The 26,973-nt window shown below is 45.6% G+C and overlaps 1 protein-coding gene across 1 annotated transcript in view; it reads left to right on the plus strand.

Annotated features, from left to right (window-relative positions):
- The first annotated feature begins 19,614 nt into the window (after window positions 1-19,614).
- NFASC (neurofascin) overlaps window positions 19,615-26,973 on the plus strand; it is an 87,757-nt gene continuing 80,398 nt past the window's right edge. Inside the window, exon 1 of the mRNA XM_046683357.1 lies at window positions 19,615-19,658. The gene's annotated coding sequence lies outside the window, so the exon portion shown is untranslated. The remainder of the gene's footprint in view (window positions 19,659-26,973) is intronic.

Below are 26,973 nucleotides of genomic sequence, written 5' to 3' on the forward strand. Positions count from 1 at the left end.
TGCGCTCGCCCTCTCAAAGATGCTCCTCCCGGCAGCATCAGGGCACTTGGAGCTCGTTATGAGTGCTGTCCCCCCAGATGTGCTGCTTTTTGACGAGATCACTCGGTGATCCATTTATGGGCACTGAAGTTTGGGAGGCACTGGCGGGCAGGCTGAGAATTAGCTTGGTCTGGGGTGAGAGATCAAAGAAGGGCTCCGGAGGCAGAGGCTTTCAAGCTGGGATGTGATGAGGGCCCAGCAGGAAAGAAGATGACATATATATATAATATGTTATACATATATAAATAAAGAAGGTAGAGGGTGGGGTGGAGCGAGTTCCAGGCAACAGGAGCAGCCCGGGAACCTGCTGGGCCTTGAAGTCCAGTGTGACAGCTGAGCTGAGGGGTAGGCAGGGGTCAGCTGGGGGAAGGCCTTGTAAACCAGGGCAAGGGCAAGGAATTTAGACCCAATGAGAACGGATTAAAGAAAAATACCGCCCCCACTTTATAGATGAGGAAACAGAAGCTCAGATAGGTTGTGTAATTGGCCCAAGGCCACACAAGCTAGTAACTCACTGGTAAACTAGTAAGAGCTGGAATTTGCATCCAGATCTCGAATTCCAAAGCCCATTTTTTGAACCACTATGTAATTTTCCTCTCAGGCCATTAAGAAAACAAAATATACGCATGATAGAATTTTTAATGCATCTCTGTTATGTATGATTTGGAGAATCTTATAATGACTTAAAACAAGATGATTAACTTTGGAATAAAATAATAAAACCCATGAGCTGAGAGAGAGAAATTCCATTTGAGCAGATTTTTTTCCCCTGAGTTAGGAGGTATGGTACAAAAGGAGACGATGTAAGTTATATAGATAACTCTTGTTACGTGAAGAAATAGATGTCTGTCTCAGGAAGCACCTTTTTCCGTAAGAGGAAGCATAAAACGGATGGTTGTAAGGGTAAAGCGGTCTGTGATTAAACCAGCGTGAGTCCTCCCCCTTGTGCTGCTGGCTGAGCAGCCTGGTGTCCTGCCTGTCTGTCAGCGCTGGTGTGGGCAGCAGTGGTCAGTGGTCTGCGCAGGGGCAGGAGGGAGCAGAGCGGCCGGGCAGCCCAGGGGCCCCACACCTCAGTCAGAGCGGGAGGGGCGCTGGCTCCAGCTCAGGGGATGTGCAGAGGCGCCGGGTCTCTTCCCGGAGACTCCCCAGGTCTGTGAGGTTCCCGGTTTCTAAGAGGCCAGAGTGGCCAACACAGCCACTGTGGGGAGGAGAGAAAGCAGACCCCTCTCCCTGGAGTGGGAGGTTAGAGTGGGAGAGGGGAGCCCTGGGCTCAGAGCTTTCTAAAGCTGTTGGGAGGTGTGGCCTTTAACCTTGGGGAGCTGCCAGTCTAATGGGACAGGCACAGCCCCTGCCTTCAGACAGCTCCAAGTGCGATGAGGGAGGCACAGCCCCTGCCGTCATGAGATCCAGAATGAAGGGGAAAAACAGACCTGCCCCAGGGAGCCCCCAGGCTGATGGGGAGACGGCACAGACACAGGAGTGATGATAGCGCCGTTATCGCAGTTACACAGCTGTGGGGAAGTCCCGGCACCCCGGGCTCCACGTGCCGCTGGGACTCTGGGTGTGACAGTTTGCTGCTTCCTGCCTTTTCCCGGCCAGCTGCAAGCCGAGAGGCCAGTGAAGACAGAAATATTCCAGAAGGGGACATCTCTGCCCGCGGTCGTTTTTAGGTTGCTACTTATAGCCCTGGCAGGAGGCGAGGGGAGCTCCTGAGGCTGAGACAGGGATCGGGCAACACTCAGGCCGTCCCCCACCCCCACTTTCCTGTCATTCAAACCCCAGCTTTGCTCATGGCTCACACGCCACCACGCAGCCGAGGCCGGTGGTACCAGTAGTGAGTGACACATTTGCCAGCTCCCATGGGCCATCCAGCTGTTGCTCTAAAGCACCGTCTAGCATGCGGTGTATTTATCTGGCCTTGGGAAAAATGGAATCCTTCTGTCCGCCTGCCCTTCCTCCCCAGCACCTCCCCTGGAGGCCGTGACTGCTGACACTGGGCAAGAAAGAAAGAGAACTTGAGGTTTACTGAAGGGAACGTGGGTTAATCAGGAGGTTCTTGCTTTTGTCCACAAGTGACTTGCATGTCACCTTGACCAAGCTCTCCTCCATTCCTTTGCCACGAGGAGCCCTGTTCTCCCATCGGTGTTAAATGAGGGGAGCATGGTGCACAGCGCAGACCATGTGATCTAACACTGCAAGACCCAAGGTCAGTTCCTGGCTTTGCTTGCTTCTAGCTGCATAGCCTTGGGTAAGGCAGTTCCACTTGTCCTCAGATAAAGAGTTTTAAAAATCATTTGGGCTTCCGTCTTCTTACGTGTAGGATGAATGACGTAAGGGAGTGAGGACTGTGATACCTACCACACTGGGTGGTTATGAGGGTCACTTATCCTGAATACGTTCAAATGCTTTGAAAAGTTTAAAGCATTTAATAACCAGTGTTATTTTTTGAACGGGTGATGGATATTCTTCCCTTTCCTACTCACATGGTTGTGGTGTTGATAATGTTGGAAAAAAATCCTGTATGAAAACAAAAAGTTTATTCGATATAAAATACTAATATTGGCTAAAATAAATCCTGAGGTCCCCCAGGTTTGAGGCCTGAGCAGTAGGAACCGATTCATGATCACTGCTGCGCGCGCGGGGCTGAGGGGTGGAGGATCGAGGGGAAGACCTCGGAGTCCAGCGGGAGAAGTAAGAGGGAGAACGGCAGCAGTGACACATGGCATTAACTGCTGCGTCTCAGACTCTAGGTGCCGGGGGGGGGGGGGGGGGGGGGTTCAAAGCAATCAGGGAAGCCTACATGGAGGAAGCACTCCTTATTATAGCTACATGTATAAATGTATTCACTTATTCAACAGATATTTTTTACCAGCTTCTATGGGCTGGGCATGGTTCTAGATGTCAGAGATACAGCAATAAATAGATAAAACCTCTGTCTTTCAAGGAGCTTACATTTTAATGGGGGAAAGACAGGCAATAAACGAGGAAAATAAGTAAAATATGTGGTCACTAGGTGGTAGGAAGTGCTGAGGAGTTATGAAGCAGGTAAGGAGCCAGGGAGTGCTGGGGACATGGTTTGCAACTTTACATAGTGTGGCCAGAGAATTCCTTAGTGAGAAGGGGACAATGCAACCAAGACCTGAGGGAGAAGAATAAGATAGCAGGCAAGACTCGAGCTGTGCGCAGGAGACGAGCAGTGCAGGAGAGGGCAGAGAACAGATCCCTTGGGGTGGGAAAGGCGGGAGGACCTGCTGATGGCTCAGGTGAGAGCTGAGCGGGAGAGAGAGGAGTCAGAGGTGACGCTAAGGGTTTGTCGTGAACACCTGGGAGAGGGGTTGTCGTTAACTACACTGGGAAGGGCTGTGTGTTGGTGGGTAGAGGAAGAAGGTGAGAGCGGAGCTGAGAGGGCAAGGTGAGCGGGAGACGCTGAGACGTCCGTTAGAAGCCGGATCGCAGGTGTCCGGTTGGCAGTTAGGTATATGGGTCTGAAGTTCGGGGGAGAGGTCTGGGCTAGAGATAAACTTGGGAGTTGTCAGCATATAGATGGTATTTGATGCTAGGAGACTGGATGAGATCACCAAGGCAGAGAGTGTACGTAGAGAAGAGAAGAGACCAGGACGAGTGTGGGACCTCCAACATTAGAAGTTGGGGAGAAGGGGAGGACCCAGCAGAGGAGATTGAGAAGGAATAGCAGTAAGGGAGGAGGGAGACCAGGAGGTTGTGCTCTTCCAGACGCCGAGCAAAGGAGGTGTTTCCAGGAGAACCGGGCGAGCAGTTGTGTTAGATCAAGGAAGATGAGGAGTAGGAATTTCTTCCCTTGGACTTACACTATTGAGGGACCGTGACAAGGCCAGTTCTGATTGAGTTTGGGGGAGAATCTTGATTGGAGTGGGTTTAAAAGAAGTTTGGAGAAGAGAAATTAGAGGACATAAATGTGGGCAGGTCTTGTAAGGAGTTTTCTTGTACAGGGAAGAGAAATAGGGCAGGACCCAGAGGGGAGGCGGGGCACGGGATGGCCCTCAGGTTGGGAGAGATCGCAGCGTGTGTGTAAGCTGGTGGGAAAGAGCCGGTAAACAAGACAGTCTTGAGGAGGCAGGAGGAAGGGAGGAATTGCTGGGCACTGTCGCTGAGGAGACGAGAGGGGATGGACCTGGAGCACAGACAGTTCATCTGCGGGAAGAGGAGAGAAGCTGGAGCACACAGGCACAGAAGCAAAGGGGTGGTGGCACCTATGGAAGTTCTCTTTCGTTGCTTCTATTTTCTGTCTAATAAACATGGCCATCAGCCAAGAGCCAAAGGATGGGGAACCCCAGTTTCTTTAAAAAATAAGATGTAAGGGAAACAAAGAGAGATGGAACTTATAGATTAAAAGAGACAGAATACGCATATCAACTAATGTGTGGACCTTATTTGAGTTCTGATTCAAACAAATAGTAAAAAAAAGACGAGACATTTGCGAGACCGTGGGAAATTTGCATACAATGGATATTTGATGATAATAAAAATTACAGTTAATTTTGGAGGTGTGATTTTATTAAGGTTTTGTTTTGTAAAAGGGTCGTCTTTTAGAGACAGATGCTGAAATGCCTATAGATGGAATTGTACAGTGACAGAGGTTCGCTTCCAGGAACTCCAGTGGACAGGTGAGGAGAAGTGTGCCGGGCGGGGAGGTGATGGCTGTGGGTCCGTAATTGTTGATGTTCGCTGATATGCATGTGGAGATTCATTATACTTTTTCCTACTTCATAAGAAGAAAAAAGAAAAAAGAACAAGGAAGGAGATGTTGGGGATTTCGGAAGCCAGGGGAAGGAAGGAATTGCCATCTGGGAAAGCGGATGAGGAGGGAGATGCGTTTGCTTGTCAGATGCCATTAAGGGCCCACTTGAGATTCAAGAGCATGAACTTAAAGTGAGGCCAGACAGCGTGGAGGTATGTGTCTGCGCAGCCGCGTCCAGCCGCCCACGGGCAGGCCCAGAGAAGGCGGAGAGTTGCATTTAGCCGGAATTGTGTGTTTAGCCAACCAAGTCCAGGGGTGGGGAGGGTCGTTCTCCTGTCACGTGGATAAAGTCTTGGAGGAGCAGGGTCGCGTCTTGGCTTCAGTGTCTCACAGCTTATTTGACTGGCTGATTCCCCAGTCCACCTACATGTTTTGACCAAATTTGATACTCTATTGCGAGTACTTGAAAATGATTTATTTGGAGGTGCTAAAGGGAGCGGGGGTGGGGAGTTATCACTTGATGGGTCCGGAGTGTCAGTTTGGGAAGATGAAAAACTCCTCTGGATGGATGGTGATGGTGATGCCCGACCGTGTGAAGTACTTGATGCCACTGAACTATACACTTAAAATGGTTAGAATGGTAAATTGTGTTATATATGTTTTACCACAATTATTTTTAAAAGATTTTGTTGCATCTATGAGAGAGAAAAAAAGTTGGAAACAGGAGGGTTCCAACTGCCTTGTGCCCCGTGCCCCTCCCCTTGGTCCTGAGTGGGGGATCCTGGATGAGTGTCCTCGTCCCTGGTGCATGTGGCTGGGACAGGTGTGACACTCCACCTCCACGTGTTCACTGTTAGCTCGTGCTGTGGAGGATGTCCCTGTGGTCCAGGAGGGAATCAAAGCATCGCCTAAAGACACAAGGTGTCCCCACCCCCCATCACGGCACAGCCATTGCAGAGCACCTCCTTCAGCCCCTCCTGTCCATCGGCAGTGGTCTTTCCCAGGTCTGTTCACCTGAAGCAGGAGCCTGTCTTTCATTGGATCGTTTCTTCCTAGGTCACAGGTCTGGGAGGCCAAGGGCTATGGCTGACCCGCTTTATCCTCCTTAAGACGAGATGCTTCACAAGTCAAAACATTTCTCTGGCCAGGTCATGTTACCGGTACCAATTTGGCTCTGATTCTTGGTATATTTTAAAACTAAGACATATTGAATATATAAGCTAAATATAGTTACACATTTTTTTCCCTTGGGAATAATAACAATTTTCTGAGATAATCACAAAGAGAACTTTTTAAAGAAATCCTTTGTGGTGTTTGCTCATCTTTGTGTCTTCCACAGGGCCTTTCACAGAGCAGTAGTTGAAATTTTGCTATATTGCTGTGAACTAGGTTTCAGCATGGAGTAAAAGGAGTGTGGGCTTTGGGGACAACAACCTGGGTTTGAGTTTTGGCTCTGCCACTTACCAGCTGAGTAACTCTAGACATATTACTTAATATCACCGGGCTTCAGATTTCTAATTTGTAAAATCAGGATAATAACGCCTGCCTTATCGGGATGTTGTAAGAATTAAAAGGGATAATTACAAGAATGGATGTCTGTTCCTAACTTTCTCTCATTGCTGCTGCTTTTTTTGACAAACATGGCTGGGAAAGAATTAGGATGTAGACAGCTGAGTGACCTTAGAGAGATCGTTGAACATCTCTGAGCTTCATTCACATTTTTCATCTATCTGTGCATCACTTTTCTCATCACATTGAATGATGGAATTCAATTAGAGATTTCCTTCTAGATGATCTAGGGTTTCTTTGACCCATTGGGACAGATTTTCTTTTCTTTAGGGAGCTCAGATGCACAGCATTGGAGTCATCATAATCCTTGGTTCATGACTCATTCTCGTCATTGGTCCCTGCATGCCCTGCTGGTTTTCTTTCTTTCTCTTATTCCTCTTCCCTCCCTCCCTCCTTCCCCTCCCCCTCTCCCTCTTTCTTCCTTCCTTCCTGTCCATCCATCCTTCTACCCATTACTTATTTGTTTATAATAATATAGTAAGTACCTGCAAACCCACTACCTACAACAAAAGATAGGACTTTGATAATTAGCAAATGTCTAATTTTATGGTCCCACCACTGCGACTACCAAGCTCTTCTCTCTCCCTCCTCCGCTGCCAGAAGTAATGGCTCCTGGTTTTCATTTTTCTATTTTGAATTGTGGTTAAATATACAAGACATAAAATTTACCATTTTAACGCGTACAGCTCAGTAGTATTAAGTACATTCACGTTGTTGTGCAGCCAGTCTCCAGAACTCTTTTCATCTTGCAAAACTGAAACTCTGTACAGCTGCTCCCATTTCCGCTCCCCCTAGTCCCTGGGAGCTACCATTCTATTTTATGTCTCTATGACTTTGGCTATGCTAGAGACCTCATAAAAGTGGAATCATACATACTTGTCCTTTCGTGACTGGCTTGTTTCGCTTCGAATAATATCCTCAAAGTTCATCCATGTTGTAGCATGTGTTAGAATTCCCTTCCTTTTTAAGACTAAATAATATTCCGTTGTGTGTTTATACCACATTTTGTTTATCCATTCGTCCATCCACAGACTCTTGGGTTGTCTCCCCCTCTTGGTATTGTGAATAATGCTGCTATGAACATGAGTGTACAAATACCTTTTCGAGACTCTGCTTTCAACTCTTTTGGGTACATACCTAGAAATGGAATTGCTGGAACATATGGTAATTCTATTTTTAGTGTTTTGAAGAACTGCCGTGCTGTTTTCCAGAGGGGTGCACCATTTTACATTCCTACCCACGGTGTAGGAGGATTCCAGTTCCTCCACATCCTCACTGACACGTGTCATTTGCTGGGGTTTGTGTGGTAGCCACCCTCATGGGTGTGAGGTGGTGTCTCATGTGGCTTTGCTTTGCCTTTCCCTGATGGTTAGTGGTGTTGAGCTTCTCTTCGTGTGCATGTTGGCCATTTGTGTACCTTCTTTAGAGAAATGTCCCGTCACTCTTTTACCCATATTTTAATCAGGTCGTTTGTTTTGTTGTTTTTGAGTTGTAATAATCTTTATCTTGAATCCTATTTTCTTTTATTTCGTCTCTGCTGATTATATAGTTTTATTGACAGCACGCTAATTCACTTGATTTTGCTTGTAGTGTAATGTTTCATTGTCTCTATCACAGTTGAATTATTCACTCTCTGTTGATGAGCTTTTGGGTTGTTTCTAGGTTTCTGCCATGGTGAATAGTGCTGTTAGGAACATTTTTGTACGTGCACAAGAATGTCTCGTGGGTGTATATTTAGGAGTGTATATAACTATGCCTAAATCGTAGTTTGCAATGTTCAACTTTCAGAGGTGATGTAAAGCTTTTTCCAAGGTGTTTGCACCAATATATTTGTTAGCTGTATGTATTCCTGTTTGTCTCCCGCCTCTATTTCTACTGGATTGTTTATCCTCTTATTTACTTATGGGACTTTTTTTTTTTAAAGATTTTATTTTATTTCCTTTTTTCTCCCCAAAGCCCCCAGTACATAGTTGTATATTCTTCATTGCGGGTCCTTCTAGTTGTGGCATGTGGGACGCTGCCCCAGCGTGGTTTTGATGAGCAGTGCCATGTCCGCGCCCAGGATTCAAACCAACGAAACACTGGGCCGCCTGCAGTGGAGCCTGCGAACTTAACCACTCGGCCACGGGGCCAGCCCCTACTTATGGGACTTTTTAATATATTCTTGGTAGTAATTCTTCATCAGGTGTGTATCCAATATCTTCTCCTAGGTCTTAGCTGCTCTTTTCATATGCCTTGAATTTTTCCCCAGTCAGATTTATTAAGGTGTAACTAACCTGGGATAAAATTCACCTTGCTAGGTGTACAGTCCTATGAATTTTGCAAACACATACAGTTATGTCACCACAACCATAATCAAGATACAGAACATTTCCATCATTCCAGAAAGTTCTCACATACCCCTTCTTGGTTAATCCTCTTCCCCCAACCCCAGCCCCTGGTCAACTGATCTTTATTGTGGTCCCTAGAGTTTGCATTTCCTAGAGTGTCATACGGCGCATTCAGTCTGCAGCCTCTGAGACTTGCTTCTTCACGTACCACGATGCATCGGAGGTGCCTCTAGCTCGCTGCGGGTATCCGTAGGCCATTCCTTTCTATTGCTGAGTAGAATTCCACTGTATTATGTACCGCAAGTTACTTCTTTCTTCACCTGTTGACAGACATTTGGCCTGTTTCCAGTTTTTGGCAATTATGAATAAACTTGCTATAAATATTCACATGGAGGTTTTTTGTGTGGACGTGTTTTCATTTCTCTTGGATGAATACCTAGCAGTGGAATTCTGGGTCATATGTGTAACTTTCTAAGAAACTGCTAAACTGTATTCTGAAGGGAATGTATCATTTTTATTCCTGCCAGCAATGTCTGCGAGTTCCCAGTTGCTTCCTGTCCTCACCAGGACTTGGTGCTGTGCGCTTTTTTGTCTTTTGAGCTATTCTAACAGGAGTATAATGGTATCTCATGGTATCTCATTGTGGTTTTAATTTGCGTTTCCCTCGTGACTAACGATGATGAGCATCTTTTTGAGTGCTTATCTGCCAAACATGCATCTTCTTTGGTGAAGTGTCTGTTTGAATCCTTTGCTTGTTTTTCACTGGATTGTTTGTTTTCTTATTAATCAGTTGAGAATTCTTTATATATTCTGTGACCAGCCCTTTATCAAATTTGCGTTTTCAGACGTTTTCTCCCAGTCTGTGGCTTGTCCTTTCATCTCTTGGCAATGCCTTTCCCATGGCTGTGCAGGGACGCCAGTCTGTCCTGGCCGTTCCCCCACCCCGTGCGGCAGGCGAGCTGCAGGGCTGTGCTGGATGCTGGGCTCCCCACTCTCACCAGGAGGCTCCCTGGGCACCTTTTGAAGGTCCTGATTCTCCACATTGTTTCCTGTTCTGTTTGGACTGGTCTCATTTTGCTGGACCCATGGGCGCGAGTGCTCGCATCTCATCTTGGACTTTCCAGAGCAAATGCCTATCTTCCTCGCGTTTAGAGAACCTCTTTCTCCTCTGCTGATGGCTTCAGAACGCGGGTCCAGGTGTCCAGAAATAACAGGGTCTGAGTGTAGCTGGAGTGTGTGCACATTTGGGATGTGAGACCCACTTAGGGAAGCAAATTCTGCAGGAAGGGTAACAAATCTCTTTTCTTGGCAATGTCGTGATTGAACACTCGTGGTGCTACTCTTAGCAGTGAGCCATTTATTCTGAGAAGTAATAGTTTTTAAATACATCTGGGAAGGCTTTTTAGTTTTTAGAAACACTGTCAAAATTCTGTAATTCTTGCTAGCCCATAATGAGAATGTATTTTAAAAAATTACTTCCAGGGGCTGGCCCGGTGGTGTAGTGGTTAAGTTCGCACACACCGCTCCGGCAGCCCGGGGTTCACAGGTTCAGAGCCCGGGCGCAGACCTACACATCACTCATCAAGCCATGCTGTGGCAGTGTCCCCCATACAAAGTAGAGGAAGACTGGCACAGATGTTAGCTCAGCGACAATCTTCCTCAGCAAAAAGAGGAAAATTGGCAACAGATGTTAGCTCAGGGCTAATCTTCCTCACCAAAAAAAATTACTTCCAGGCAGTTTATATTACTTTATGTGGTAACAGATTTTTCTTCCTAATTTGTTTTTGCATTGACTAACATTAAACTGACTCTGCCAGGGGCTGCCCCTGTGGCCGAGTGGTTGGGTTTGCATGCTCCACTTCAGCGGCCCAGGGTTTTGCCGGTTCGGATCCTGGGCGTGGACATGGCACCGCTCATCAAGCCATGCTGAGGCAGCATCCCACACACCACAACTAGAAGGACCCACAACTAAAAATGCACAACTATGTACTGGGGGGCTTTGGGAGAAAAATTTAAAAATCTTAAAAAAAAAATTGACTCTGCCAAGAGAAAGAAATGAGGTATAAAAATTGGAAATGAGATAATATCATAGTTATTTACAGATGACATAATTGTTTACATGGAATACAAAGAGAATCAACTGAAAACTATTTTTAATTAATTTTTTTATTTTGAGAGAATTATAGATTCATATGCAGTTGGAGCAAATAATGCAGCGAGAGCCCTTATATACTTTGCCCAGGTTCCCCCAACAGTAACATCTTGGGAAACTATGCTACAGTATCACTACTGGGATATTGACAATATACTGTCGAGATATAAAACATTTACATGAGCACAAGGATCCCTCTTGTTGACCTTTTAAAGCCACACCCATCTCCTCCCACCACCCTCCTTCTTTTAACCCGTGCGTGGCAATCACTAATTTGTTCTGCATTTCTGTAATTTTGTCATTTCCAGAATGTTATAGAAGTGGAATCATACAATATTTAACCTTTTGGAATTGGCTTTTTTCACTTAGCATAATTCTCTGGTGATTTATCTAAGTCATTGCATGTATCAATAGTTCTTTCCTTTTAATTGCTGAGTAGTATTCCATGATATGGACATACCATAGTTTAAAGATTCACTCACTGAAGGGTACCTGGATTGTGTCCAGTGGGGGCCTATTACGAAGAAAGCTGCTGTAAACATTCATGTACAGGTTTTTGTGTGAATATAAGTCTTTTTTCCTCTGGGATAGCTGCCCAGAAGTGCACTTGCTAGGTCATAGAATCATTACATGTTTAGTTTTTTAAGAAACTGCCAAATTGTGTTCTAGACTAGATGCACCCTTTTACATTTCCACCAGCATGTATGAGTGACTAGTTTTTCTGTGTCTTGTCAGCATTTGCTGTTGTCACTATTTTTTGTTTTAGCCATTCTGGTAACTGTGTCATAATATCTCACTGGGTTTTGTTCTTTTCATTGTGGTTTTAATTTGCGTTCCCCTAATGACCAGTGAAGTTGAACTATTCTCAAGTGCTCATTTGCATCTGAATACCCGCTTTGCTGGAAGTTTCCTTCAGGGCTTTGGCCAGATTCTAATTGGATTGTTTTGTTGTTACAGCTGAGTTTTGAGAGTTTTTTATATATTCCAGAGCTGGCGGTCCTTTGTCATACGTGTGGTTTCTCCTACTTTTCCTCCTCTTTTACACAGCAAAGTTTTTAATTTTGATAAAGTCTAGTTTATCAATTTTTCCTTTTATGGACCATGCTTTTGCATCAAATCTAAGAACGCTTTGTCTAGACCCGGAGCTCAAAGATTTTTTTCCTGTTTTTATTCTGTAAGTGTTATAGTTTTAGATTTTACATTTGAGTCCACCATCCGTTTTGAGCCCGTTTTTGTATAAGGACATAGGTTAAGAATTGGGTTTTTTCCCCTACGGATGTCCAATTGCTGCAGCACAATTTGATGAAAAAGTTGTCTTTCCCTCCGTTGCTTTTGCATTTTTGTCAAAAATTAGTTGAGCATATTTGTGTCGGTCTATTTCAGGGCTCTTTATTCTGTTCCATTGATTTGTGTGTCTGTTCCTGCACCAATACCACATAGGTTTGGCTACCGTACGGTGTAATGAGTCTCTCAATTGGGTAGACTGATTCTTCCCATGTGTTTCTTCTTTTTCAAAATTGTTTGAGCTATTCCAGCTCCTTGGTCTTTCCGCATAAATTTTAGAATAATCTGTCTGTATCTACTAAAAACCTTGCTGGGATTTTGATAGAGACTGCATTAAGCCAGTGTATCCGTTTGGGAGAATTAGTACCTTTCCTGTGTTGAGTCTTGCAATCTGTGACTATGATATGTCTCTTCATTTATTTAGATCTTTGATTTCTTTCATAGTCACGTAGTTTTCAGCATACAAACCTGTGCATGTTTTGTTCCTTTTATACCTAAGTATTTTATTTTTTGACGGATTGTAAGTGGTATTGTATTTTTAATTTTTCCATGTGTTCATTACTTGTGTATAGAAACATAATTGATTTTTGTATGTTTATCTTGTATCCTGAGACCTTAATGAATTCATTTGTTAGTTCTTAGAGGGCTTTTTCTAGATTCCTTGGGATTTTCTACATAGGTCATTGTGTTATCTGCACATAGAAACTTATCTGTTTCGTTTTTTCCTTTCTGACCTGTATGGCTTTTATTTCCTTTTCTTGTCTTATTCCAGTGGCTAGAACTTCTAGCACTATGTTGAATAAGAGTGGTGAAAGCAGGCATCCTTGCCTTGTCTCCAATTTTAGGAGGAAAGCATTCAGTCTTTCATCATTAAGTATAATGTTAGCTGTGGATTTTTGTAGATTTTTAAAAGTCAAGTTAAGGAAGTTTCAATTATTATTTTTCTGAGTTTTTTTTTTTAATCATGAATCGGCATTGAATTTTGTCAAATGCTTTCTCTGCATTGTTTGATATGATCCTGTGACTTTTCTTCTTTAGCTTATTAATATGGTAGATTATGTTGATTTTAGAATATTAAACCAGGCTTGCATCCTTAGAATAAATCCTACTTGGTCATGATGTGTAATTATTTTTATAAATCGCTGAATTCTATTTGTAGCATTTTGTTAAGGATTTTTGTATCTCTATTTATGAGAGGTATTAGTGATCTGTGGTTGTTTTTTCTTGTGCTGTCTTTGTCTGGTTTGGTATCAGGGTAACACTATCTTCATAAAAATTAATTGGAAAGTGTTCTCTCCTCTAGTCTGGAAGAGATTTTATAGAATTAGTGTTGATTCTTCTTTAAAAGTTTGTTAGAATTCTGCAGGGAAACAATCTGGGCCTGGAGATTTCTTTTTGGGGAGTTTTTAAATTATGACTTCAATTTCTTTAATAATTATAAAGATATTCAAATTATCTATTGTATATTGGGTGTTGTAGTAGTTTGTGTTTTTCAAGGAATTGGTCTATTTCAACTAAGTTCTTAAATTTATGTGTGTAGAATTGTTGGTAGTATTTTCTTATTACTGCAGGATCTGCAGTGACCTCCCCTCTTCATCCCTGATATTGGCCGTTGTGTCATCTGTCCTTTTTTCTTCATCAGTTTTGCTCAAGGTTTGTCAATTGTACTGATCTGTTTAAAGAACCTGCTCATTTCTTTGATTTCCTCTATTGTTTTTGTTTTCTTTTTTTTTTTTTTAAAGATTTTATTTTTTCCTTTTTCTCCCAAAGACCCCCGGTACATAGTTGTGTATTGTTTAGTTGTGGGTCCTTCTAGTTGTGGCATGTGGGATGTCACCTCAGCATGGCTTGATGAGCAGTGCCATGTCTGCGCCCAGGATTCGAACCGGTGAAACCCTGGGCCGCCGAAGTGGAGCGCACAAACTTAACCAGTCGGCCATGGGGCTGGCCCCTGTTTTTGTTTTCTATTTCATTGATTTCTACTTTTTATTATTTCCTTCCTTCTGCTTGCTTTGCATTTATTTTGTTCCTCTTTTTCTACTTTCTTGAGGTGGGACCTTATATTATCAATTTAAGACTTTTCCTCTTTTCTATTGTATACACTTAGTGCTGTAAGTTTCCCTCTCAGTGCTGCTTTAGCTGTGCTGTGCACCACAGATCTGGATATGTTGTATTTTCATTGTCATTGTATTGTTCAAAGTTTCTCTTTGAACAGTAGAGTATTTAGAGAAATAAAATTCAATATAGTGGAATTTGAAATTAATATGCAATAATCATTTAAAATAGCTTAATGAGAGAAGGATCAAATGCATAGTAATAAACATAACAAAAATGTGTATAATCTATATGAGAAAACTTTAAAATGTAATTGAAAGACTCCAAAGAAAATTTGAACAAATCAAAAAGTATGTCACATTCTTAGAGTCAACATAAATATGTCAATTCTAAGTTCATTTTTAATTTTAGTATGATTCCAAAAAAATATCATCCAATTTTTTAAAAAGTATTAGAGAATATGATTCTGGAGTTGATGTAGGGGGAAAAAAAGCAAGCGAGAATAAACAGAAAAAATATTTTTTATTTATTTTTGAGGAAGATTAGCTCTGAGCTAACTGCTGCCAATGCTCCTCTTTTTGCTGAGGAAGACTGGCCCTGAGCTAACATCCATGTCCATCTTCCTCTACTTTATATGTAGAACACCTACCACAGCATGGCGTGCCAAGAAGTGCCATGTCTGCACATGGGATCTGAACCGGCGAACTCCGGGCCGCTGAAGCAGAACGTGTGCTTTTAACCACTGCGCCACTGGCCGGCTCCTACACAGAAAAATTCTTAAAATAAAATCAATTATAAAACAACAGTAATTAAAAGGATGTGGTACTAGCACATGAAAAGATAAACAGATGAGTGGAAGAGAAAATCCAGAAATAGACTCAAACACATAAAGGCCTTTAGTATATGATAAAGGTGCCATTTCAAACTAGAGGGTAAACAGTGAATTCTTCAATAAACATAGTGTTGGGAGTCACTGTGTGTTTGTAAAGTTATACCCTCCCTCCCATGATTTCAAAATAAGTTCCAGATGGATAAAAGACTGAAACATAAAAAATTAAACCATTAAAATGCTAAAGAAAACCTGGGAGCATTTAACAACGATCTTGAAAGGAGAATGCCTAAGTATGACACCACACATAGGGATAAGGGAAAAGATCCATTAAACTATTGAAAAAACCCGTTTTTTTGCATGGCAAAAACAAGAGTAAAGTAAGGATGAAAACAATGATGTGGACAATTTTCCTCGTAAGTAAAGTGTTCCTTCAAACTGATCAGAGTAAACCAACTCCCACTAGAGAAATGAGCAAAGAATAGGGACAGTTAAAGAAAAGGAAAATGCCCAACCTTATTCCTAGTAAGGGAACCACAAAAGAGACACCAATTTCTGTGCGATAGATTGTCACAGATCAAAAAAACTAGGAACACAGCATATGAGAGAAGGAGTGGAAAACAGAATTCTTATATATTGCTGGTGGGAGTGTAAACTGTCACAACCTTCTTGGAGAGCAATTCGGCCACATTCCCTTTGACCCAGAAATTCTGCATCCAAAAATGTATCCTAAAAAAAGTCTTGCAAATGTGAGAAATCGCATTTATCCAAAGATATGTATTGTAGCAATTTTCCATATTCAACGATTGCAAACATTATAAATGTTTATCAGTAGAGAATTGACTAATTCTCATATGTTCATATCGTGGAATACTATGCAGCTGCTAAAAGTAATAAGGCAGTTTTATATGAATTAATATAGAAAGATATATAAGATATTTGTTAACTGAAAAAAGCAAAGTAGGGGAACATATGTATAATATGATATACTTTTTTTAACATAATGTATCTATGTGTGCATAGACAATCTCTGGAAGGATACACAAGAGCCTGCTGGCCGGGAGAGGAGCTGAGTGGAACTGGGAAGCTGTGGGACAGAGCTGGGAGGGAAATTTCCTTATATATACTTTTATTGTATCTTCTTTTGTGTCTTTGGAGTTTCATATCATGTGAAGGGATTACCTATTCAAAAGACAAATAAAAAAATTCTTGAAATGTTTAAAACCTCAAGAGAGAAATAGAGACAGAGACAGAATGAGTCTTTGAGCACAGAATAAGTAGCAGGAGGAGAAAGCATATGAACCAGGACTCAAGAGAGGTTTGATTTTGTACTTCTTCAGAAATACGCACTTATAGAATCATAGAATTCCAAGGTGAGAAAGTGTTAGAGATTCCCCAGACCCACCCTTATTCTGTGGCAGAGGGAAGGATGATCTAGAATAAACATTTGCTGAGAAGAAATCTGAACTGCTCCCCAGGCAGACATTAAGATCTGAACACCAAGAGAGAACAGTTCGGGAGCTGGCAGGCAACCCAGACACTCCTTCCTGTCATCAGTCAGTCTGACAGGCTTTGCCTTCCTCTGGTCCCTGGAGAGCACCTTCCACTGCCCACTGTGCCCCGCTCCAGCCCAGGCCTCGTTCAGAGGAACCCAGCAGGTGCCTGCTGCCTGACGCCTCGTTCTGCCTTCTGGAATCTCGAGGCAGTGCCCGAGACGTGCAGCAAGCTGGCCATGGTCCCCACCATCTGTGACTGAGAGCCACTCTTCTTGAAGTCTGTGAGATGTCAGGGTCGTCTTTGATCCCCGTTTCTCCCCAGAGCATCAGGCGGCCTTCCTGGGATCTTCCTCTCCCTGGTCAGGTGGAGAGTCTGCACCCTGGGTTCAAAGTCTCACTTCTCATTTAACCCCAAAGTCCTATGAGTGATGATAAAAGCATTGGTGGTGACTGTAGTCTCACTCATCTTTAAGGGCTCTCTGTCTATCTGTCTTTATATCTGTCCATCTATCTTCAAATCACAGCTCCCATTGGATCCTCACAGCAACCCCATAGGGCAGATCTGATCCCCACTTATCAATTGACAGCAAAATATTTGTACAAAGATTTGTTTTCTAAGTACTTTCCCGTACACTATCTCATTGCAGCCCCCCAATACCCTCATATAGGCAAGGAAAGTTTTATTAACCCAGATATATAAATGAGGATATTATGGAGACAGCCGTGAAGTAGTGGACCTTTGGGATAAGAACACATGGGTTTGAGTCCTAACTCAATGGATTCTTTACACTATTTCCTCCAGTGCAAAGTGGGCATAATAATATCTATATCCTCTGTCATCATACTGGATTGTTGTTAAGATTAAATGACTTTGGTTCAAAAGAGTTTCAATAATTAGCATTCTAATGATTTCTCCTTTCTCGACCTAGTCTGTCATTTAAAATTTATTCTTATTTCAAAAATGTTTTACCAAAGAGCAGAGAATAATGTAACGAACTGATGTACCCATCGCTCTCTTCAACAATTACCAGCACAAGGCCATTCTTGTCTCAGCTGTACCCCTGCCCACTCCTCCTTTTTTGCCTTATTGACCAATTTTCACAACAATGAAGTATTTCCCTAACATCTTCAAAATGCATTATTTGGGGCCCTAAAAAATATTCTTAGGGATTCATAGATTTAACCATATTTGTTATGTTTCAATCTGTTGCTGTTATGATCCTTTTTGATGCTCAACTTGACTGTGGAAGCCTTACTCTGGTTGGCTTCTGCGTCCTTTTGCCATGACACTAGTAGCCTTGACGCTTGCTTTGCTTTTTTGGTGTGACGAGATGTTCTAGGCTCATCTTGTGCCTTTGCTGCATCAGACGTTTCTCCAAGGAAGCCTGATTCCTTTATGGGGGAGAGTATTTAGAGTTCAGGGTCTGATTGCTGGGGTGCTCTTTCCTACCAGGATGCCCCTTGTTTCTAGGCTTTACAGGGAACAGAGCTAGGGAGTGTGTGTGTGTGTGTGTGTATAAGATAAAACATGTGGAGTTCATACTGATACTCCTGGTTCACGATCAGGACTACTGAATTTTCACCTGATCTCGTCAATCTTATATTTGTGTCTCCTTTCAACAAGAAACTCTTGTTTCTCAGCAACATCAGTATTGTGACTCATTTGATTTATCCCTGGATACACCTACAAAAGTCTCAGCATAACAACAACAACGAAAATAATAATACTGGAGTACCACCGATATGATTATCGGAAACAGTTTACGGGTGGGGGGGGATGGGACAGTTCCTTTTATCCTTAAAATATATCCCTCCATGGAGCCACAGTCAAATCACTGGGTTTTCATTTCTCTGTGTGTAGTCGTACCAACCAAGTGGACAGATAGACTCACTACATTTTATTTTTACTTTAGGGATTTCTTTTAAAAATATTAATTGTGTCTTATAATTATGTCAGATATTTACATGTTCCAAAGCAAATCCACAAGGTCTGTTCCAAGTCCAGCTTCTGTCCCTGTCCCCTCCACCTCGTTCCTACCCCTCCCTGTAGGTCTCTAACTCTTACTGTCTTTTTAAAAATATAAGCAAATGCATATATATCTTTGCATTGTTCCCCCCTTTCTTAAATAAATGGTAGCGTATTAAACACACTTTTTCCTGTCATGTTTTTTTCACTTAACTGTAGTCCTGGAGATCACAGCATGGGCGTATAGGATAGATTCCAAGCAGATGCCTGGAACTGGGATGCGGGTAAAAGAGTAAATGCGTACTTGTTTCGATAGGTATTGCCACATTCCCCTCTGCAAAGGTGGATTGTACCGTTCCCTGCAGATGCATTTTCATATTAAAGCAAATGACTAAATGAGATGTTATCCGTACTGAGAAAGGTTCAATGATTGCGCAAAAGGACAGGAGCCGGGACCTGAGCCTCTAAAATGCTGACTAATGGCCCAGTGGCCTGACCCACTCTACTGCACCTTCTCCCCATTTTAGAGATGAAGAAACCGAGACACTTGTGGGCAAGTGATCCATCGTAAAAGATGTAACCGGCTAGAACTTGCAATCCACGTCCCCGACCCTAAAGTTAGATCTTCTTTCAATGTGTCCTAGATTTATTTATGATGAACTCGGTTTGATTACTTGTAGATGGGGAAGAAAAACAATAGTTCTCCATAGTAAGTTAAGAAAATTAATGAGATAATTGTGGGTAAATTCTCCCTCCCTTGGGTGTAGGAGAGATTCTTCGAGATAACGGCTTAACTCCTTTATGTGGATGAGGAATTGGCAATTAGATTATGGTGTCAGGGCACTAATAATGATCTGATGGATGAGACAGCTGATCCCCCGCCCTCCCAAAGGCTCACATGCTTGGGCACCCTGCAGAATCTGTCCCATTTCTTGCAGAGTGCTCTGAACGTCTTTGAACAAAGATGCCGTTATGCTATGCAAAACTTTCCAAATGAGGGTGGACAAAGATGTAATTTCCTGAGTAAAGGAACAAGCTGCAAACCACAAAGGCTTTTCTTTTTCTTTCCTAGAGTGACCCTGGGTTTTTTTTTTGTGCTTGCTTTGACACAGGTTGATTGACGTATGTGCCATTTGGGACACTGGAGTTCTCCCTCCCACCGCAGACTGGAAGGGAGCCTCCTCGGGGGTTGCAGGGACGAGGCTGAATGAGGCAGAGACGGTGAGTGGGGCTGGGGCTGGGGCACATGTCCCCGGGGGAGGGAGTGGGGGAATTCTTGCCTCCTGTCCCTTCTCTTTGATGAGAGGAGGTCCTTTGCCTGGTCCCCGAAATCTTCTGAGAGGACATCCCCTTCCTTCTTCCGGAGTTGGCCGCAGAGCCGGGCGTCGAGGCCTCCTCTCAAGGAGGCTGGCGCACGGGAAGCCCTCGCTCCTCCTGCTCCATCAGAGGCAGTCAGCCAGCGTTAGCCTTCCCTTGTCCCGACTGTCCACCTTAATTGAAACATTGGGAAACAGCTTTCTCTGTGACCCACATCCCTTCTTAGCCTGGCCTCCACAACCTGGAAGCCCTCTGAGTGACAGCCCCGGCATATGGGGGACAGTCCGGAACCCCTTCCTTGGGCGGGGCATTGGGCCCTGGCAGATGCTGTCCAGGGCGCAGTAAGCAGCCGAGGCTGACATCACTGAAGCCACACCCTGTGTCTGGGGCTGCACGGTTCCATCCTGGGTTAGAATCTCCTGCTGCTCCCAGCAACTCCTGTTCTAGTCTCAGGCCGTGGGTGGCAGGAGAGGACATGCCAGAAATGAGGGCTGTAGTTTTAACCAAGGAGTAATTGTCACTGAATCACAGGCCAGCAGCCTAGGGGCTGCCAGGCTGGGGCGTCTGACCTGGAGCCCTGAACAGAAAGGTTTCCTTATTCTTGAGTGTGGGTGTCTCTGCCTCATTTCTCTCTCTCGCTCCAGCTCCCTCTCCATGTGTCTTCTGTTGTCTGGAAAGAGTTGGAGATGGGTCTGGGGGCACGCAGGGAGGGGTTGAAAGGCGGGAGCAGAGCATGCTGATGACGTGGATTTCGGGTCTGGACAGAGTCCAGCTCTACTTGCTTTGTGACCTTAGGAAAGTTTCTGACCACTCCAGGTCTGAGTCTCCTGGTTGTACCTGGGGACAATAGTGAACATCTTGTTGTAAAGATTAACCCTACAAGGAGCCCTGCCCAGTGCCTGGCTGGCAGCTGGTGTTAGGCCGTGACGTCGTCGTTTCTCCTGTCGACAGTGGCTCAGATGGACTTGTTCTGTGCAGGTAGTTTCTGTGAGGGCCCTTTTAGGGCTACAACTTGCCTTAGAACAGAGTCAGGTTTCAGAGGCCACCTGGGAACTCCATCTGACCACGGGCTTTTTCACCCCATCACGTTGTTACTAACTATGGGACTTGAGCACGCTGACCAGCAGTGGCGGGGGACACCCTCCTGTTGATTTGCTGCATTGGAAGGATTCTGATTACCTAGCAGCCCAGGTTGTTATAATGGGCATGGAAATATGTGGAAAACAGCGTGAGAACAGATCCCCAGGTTTGTGCCAGGATCGGGAGCTAGTCCAGCTTTGTGTCACTATGCCTGCTCTCTTGGCACTTTTTCTTGTCCCCTCCCTACATCCTCCCTCTGTGCCCCCCAGAGCCCCTCCACAGCCCTCCCTGGGCACAAGCACTCTGGCTCGCCTATTGAGATCCCCGCCTGAGGAGCCTGGGGCCCTTCCTTCTCTGACGGTAGCAACATCACTGCCCACTGCACATCTGTCTGGCAGCTGGTCGCGCCCTGCCACATCCTCCTGATGCAGAGCACACCTGTTCCAGCGCGCACCTCCAGACACTTCCAGTCTAATCAGCAGTGCCTGCTGCTGGCTGAGAACTTTATTTTTATAGTGTGTCCGTTTGTGTTAATCTTGTCTTTTGACTTTCACAACAGTTCTGTGATGTGAGCAAGGCTGGTGTCATCATTCCCATTCGATTGATGAATAAACTGAGTCTCAAGAAGTTATTTCTCCAAGGTCCACAAAACTATCAACAGAGCCAACACTAGAACTTAGATGCTGTGACGCCACACTGCCTCCTGCAGTCTGAGACACTCACACATTCTGAGGGGCCAAAGGGTCAAAGGACTTTCAGAGACACAGAGAAACCTTAAAAAAAGACATATGGCTATTGAGGAAACAGTAAGCTCTGGGAGGAGGAGAGCTGATGCAGGTTTCTTTAGTGGGTGGTCAGCATCATCAACATTTGAGTGCTCCCCACGCACCAGGCACCGTGTGCTGTGCTCCAGGTGCATTTCCCATTTAATCTGCCTCACAACACCCTGGTGAAATAGGGGCCATTGTTACCCACGTTTTACTGGTGACGGAAATACAGGAGGATGCAGGAGCGAGCTCAGAGCTCCCCGCCTCAGAGTGCCAGCACCTGGGTTCGGATCCCGGCCGTAGACCCACACAGCTGAGTCTTTGGTTTGGGGCCGCAGTGCGCTTTAAGGGCGGCTCGTTGGAGTCTCGCTGGAAACACTGCCCTATTTCTGAGCGAGCCTCCGGCCGGGTTCCGGGCAGCAGCTTGATGCTCTCATTGCATCTCAGAAGCTTCATAGGAGCGAGTTCCCCCTTTCTCAGTCCTCCTTCCCTTTGGCCCTCCTTTTGTTCCGAGGCCACTGCCATCTGGAGCTGCCCCAAGCATCTGCTCTCAGCTGTGTCCTCCGCCCGCCCCAGTGTGAGGCACCCTCCCTCACTCAGACTAATCTCTCCCCTCTGTCCTCTCCCTCACCCCCGGTGCTTCAGCTCCTGCTCCTCTCCAGGCACTCGGAGCAAACACCTGCCCTCTGACGCAGGGCAGGGAAACCACCCACTTCCCGGGGCTTCGGTTTCCCAGATGGATCCATCTGGTTAATTGCACCCACACTCCTAAGTCCCTCTGCGTGTGGGTGGGAAGCTGGGCTTTCTCTCTCCAGAAACATTACAAAAGGCCACCACAGACAACGGACAGTGTGGCTCAGGACACACAGCTGTGGGTTGATTGGGGAAGGGCCCTGCCCCGCCCCTTCCCTGGGACAGATTCCAGGCCCTCGAGGCAGCACCCATGCCCAGCCCCCTTCCCCTGTGGGGGCTGAGACTTGCAGGGCCAGGTGCGGAGACGTGGGTGGCAGCAGTGAAGGCTTGTCCCCTTATAGCTTGTGCTGTCTGCCTTGTTAATGCTGAAGCGATGCAGTCATTTCTCCACCTGTCTCTGCCTTTCCTGCTGGCCCACTGAACCCACCTTGTTACCAAAGGCTGGGCTGTCCCGCTCTGAGTTTCTGTTTCTATAGGAGGACCGCAGACTATAGCAGAGGGAGGCCCTCCTACATGCTGGTGTTCGAGCTTACTCAGGGCACAGGACACAAAGCTTTCCTCTGCACCGTTGGAGCCAAGTGTCTTTGGTGTAAGCGTTGTAGCTGCCAGGACTTTGTACCAGACTTCTAGACAAATAGTGCACCTTATAATGCAGGACTTTCCCCTGTCTGCTATCCCTCCCCTCCGCCAGGCTCCTGTATTTTCACACCTCCTGCAGCCCGTGGAAGCCTGCCGGGATGCCAGTTGGATCCAGACTGATGTCTGTGTTGGATGTAAATGCAGAGAGCTGGAGGGAGGCAGGCTGCCGCTCCCTCCTGCTGTCTCAGTCCTTTCCTCCCTATATCCCCTTATCACGTCAAACAGGAATTTTAAAAATGCAACTGGGGGTGTGCTGTCCTTGGACTGTCAGCCGCTAGGCCAATATTGACAGCAGGATGGAAGTCGCCTCCGAAGAATTGACCCAGCTCCCTCTCTGGGGCCGACTCTGGCCATGTGCAGTTGACGTCATAGGTCATGGGGCATTGGTGGAAGGAGTGGGTGTGAATAAGGGGCAGGGGTCTCCAGGAGTGTGAAATGCTTTGGTTCAGGCGATCGTGGCAGAGGCAGGAGAGAGGGGAGCCCAGGGCTGCTCCGGGGCCGGGATCTTGCAGGAGCCTTGCCCTCTCTGGTCCAAGGTAGACAGCGCCTGTGCAGATAACAGTGTGTTGGCTCTAAGAATGAGTAATGCCTCCTTGGCCACAGGCGCTAAGATATCATTATTTGCACAGGCATTGTGTGTTTTGTAGGTCTGCAAAGTGATTTGTAGGTTTGAAAGCCCAGCTTGTCCAAAGCCATGTAGTAAAACAGTTCACCAGCTGCAACTGGGGGGAAACGAGAAAGGACCAGGGGGGTTCGAGTGCTGGGTTTGCACCAGGCCTAGGGTTAGATGCTGCACATACGCGTTAGCTCCTTAACTCGTTTTAAGTAAACTAAATTAATTCATTTAATTAATAATTGTCACAAGTGCCTTGTAATAAGTCAGTTGTTTATCCCACTCTTAAAGACAAGAAAACTGAGGCTCTGGGAGAGAGTAAACCAATTGCTAAAGGCCACACAGCACGTAAATGGCTGAGGTGGGACTGAAACCCAGCTGTGTGGCTCCAAGCCCCTGCCCCGGCCACCAGCCGGGGGATCGTCTGGGACTTCCTCTGGAAGCTGCCTCTCTGAATCCGCGTCGGGTGTGCTTCCCCTGGTCTGCATGACTTCCTAGCTGGCTCGTGTCCGCTCGCTGGTAAAGCCCAGCCCTGCTCCGCTTTGAGCTGGCACTTGCTTCTGTGAAGGGAGCACAGAAAAAAGGTGGGAGCCACTGCCCTCGCCCTCACGAAGCTCAGTCTGGTTAAACGCTGCAGGTCGGCTCCCTTTAACCCACCACTCTTCTTTTCCTGCTTGAGCTCAGCGCGCTGTTTTCAAGTGGCTTTAGAACGTAGGTCTGTTGAAACCAGGCTTGGAATCCTGCAAATAAAGGGCAGAGTGAGCAGCTTGACACGAGTGACGTCATGAGCAGGGTCCTCAGATGGACTGCGGCCTGGACTCCAAATGGACGCCCTGCTCAGGGAGGCTGGGAGCCCATCGGCCAGTGCCCAGGTGAGGAAGTGGGGTTGGAAAGAAAGATGGCGGGGTCTGTGCCGCCGTCGCCCTTTGGAAAGCTGCTGAGAGAGCTGGAGGCCCAGGCTGCCCTTTCTGCACGCCCCTTCTACAGCATTCTGCAGTTTACTACAGAGGTCGGGACCAGACAGCTTGTGACTTTCTCAAGGTGCCAGACAAGAACTGAGCTCTAGGTCTTTTTTTTTTAATGAATATCCAGTGTGTTAAAGCTATAGACCTCAAAACCTAATTCTTCCTGAAAATTTTAATTTTAACCAAGAAATTTTACAATTCTCATAATCTTGTAAATTTTAACAATCACTTCTTTGATCCCATTAATAAATTTAGTTAATTAAATTCCTTTGAACATTTTAAACTCCATTTATAAATTAATCATTCTCTTTTCTTTCTGAAGTATCACAATGTTCTGTCTTCCAAGTCCTTATGTAATTCTTTTTTCTCATTAATATTTTAAATAACAGCTTTATTGAGATAAAATTCACATACCATAGAATTCACCTATTTAAAGTATACAATTCAACGATTTTTAGTGTATTCACAGAGTTGGGCACCCATCCCCACAGTTAATGTTAGAACATTTTCATTACCTCTCCCCCACCAAAAAATCCCATACCCATTAGTGTCTCCCCCTTCCCCCACCCTGGTCTTCCTCTAGCCCTGTGCAACCGCTAATCTACTTTCCGCCTCTATAGATTGGCCTATTCTGGATGTTTTATAGTAATGGAATCAGACAATGTGTGATCTTTTGTGTCTGGCTTCTTTCACTTAGCAGATGTGGTCAAGGTTCCTCCATGTGGTGGCATGGATGAGTACTTCATTCCTTTTTTATGGCTGAATAATATTCCTTTATATAGATATAGCACATTTTATTTATCCATTCGTCAGTTGATGGACATTTGGGTTGTTTCCATTTTTGGTCTGTCATCAGTTATGCTGCTCTGAACGTTCATATACAGGTTTTCACGTAGACACGTATTTTCAGTTCTCTTTGGTGTATACCCAGGAGTGGAATTGCTGGGTCACATGATAATTCTGTGTTTCACCTATGAGGAACCTGAGGACTTTTCATACTAAATCTAAGCCTCTCTTTCTGGCCTTCTGCCTTCGGTCTCCATCTTCTCTCCCACCTTGGTCCCTCCTTCTTACCCTCCTGCAATCTTGGCCCCACCCTTGGACACCTGTCACATAGGACTTTGCCCACTCCCCGCTCCAGCCGTCCTCTGAGCCGTGGGGAGACAGCTGCTCTATCCCAGGTGTCTTCTCCCCGCCTCGCAGGGTGGGGAGCCTCCCAGCTCTCTCTCCAGCTTGAAGAAAGATGTGCGTCTAACTGCTATGACACTTTCTCGCTGAGGGTAGAGGACAGGGAGCCCAGACAAGTGAGGAGTTGGGAGCTAGGGTCTTGCGTTATTGAGAGGTGGGGCCCTTCCAGGAGGTGGCAGAATTCCTCCCGGGGCGCACAGGGTTGTTCCTCCCAGGCCGTCTTTCCTGGAGTCAGTTTGGTTTTGCTGATGGTTCCAAGGCAGAGGCTGTCCTATACCCTCCCTGTTTACTTTTGTTTCCTTTACAATCTGCTTTATCTGGTGATCTTTCTAAGTGAGGAGACAGGTCAGAGCTCAGTTAAGCATGAGCAGAGCCTGTGAGTGGAGCCTGAATAGTGGAAATGCACAGATGTCCACAAACTTTATTTAAGCCAGCCCCTGCACAGCACATTAGATCTGCTAATCCACAGCCACCCTGACTACATTCTAGTTTTTTCCATTCCATGTATATTTTCTAGTCCTGCCCCTCAGAGGATGAGCGAATAAGCAATGATAATGAGGAGAAAATTCACAGCCCCAGAGAACTTTGGAAAGCTGGCTGGATGGTAGCACCAGCGATGTCCTTCCCAGTGTGCCCAGTGACTGCCGGCCTGTGTGTTGGGCTTTCAGCAGGGCAGGGCTGGGGACCCGGCCGCCTGTATACTTTGGGCTCCCTTGCCATGACAGGCTAAGATGTGCCGGGGTCCAGCTGGTCTGGGGTGATGCGGCAACCCCACTTCATCCATATATTGAGCTATGTGTATGTTCATTGCAGCATTGTAATGGGGAAAAAATAAAGAAAAACAACCTCGGGGGCCAGCCCCCTGGCTGAGTGGTTAAGTTCGCACGCTCCACTTCAGTGGCCCGGGGTTTCACTGGTTCAGATCCTGGGTGCGGACATGGCACCGCTCATCAGGCCACGCTGAGGTGGCATCCCACATGCCACAACTAGGGGGACCCACAACTAAACATACACAACTATGTACCAGGGGGCTTTGGGGAGAAGAAGGAAAAAACATAAAAGAAAAACAACCTAAAGGTCCACTACAAGCAGATGGCTAACAGGTCTGTTAGGCCCACACGATGCGGTTCAGAGACAGGACCAGCAGGCCTCTGTGCCCGAGCTCCGGGGCTCAGGGACCCCGCCAGCTGTGCCGTGACAGCGAGGTGCATGCTCCTCCCACCCTAGAAGTGGCCGCACTTTCTGGGTGGCTGCAGCCTGCTTGTGGGGCCCAG

This window comes from Equus quagga, chromosome 13 (assembly GCF_021613505.1).
Source record: "Equus quagga isolate Etosha38 chromosome 13, UCLA_HA_Equagga_1.0, whole genome shotgun sequence".
NCBI lineage: Eukaryota > Metazoa > Chordata > Mammalia > Perissodactyla > Equidae > Equus > Equus quagga.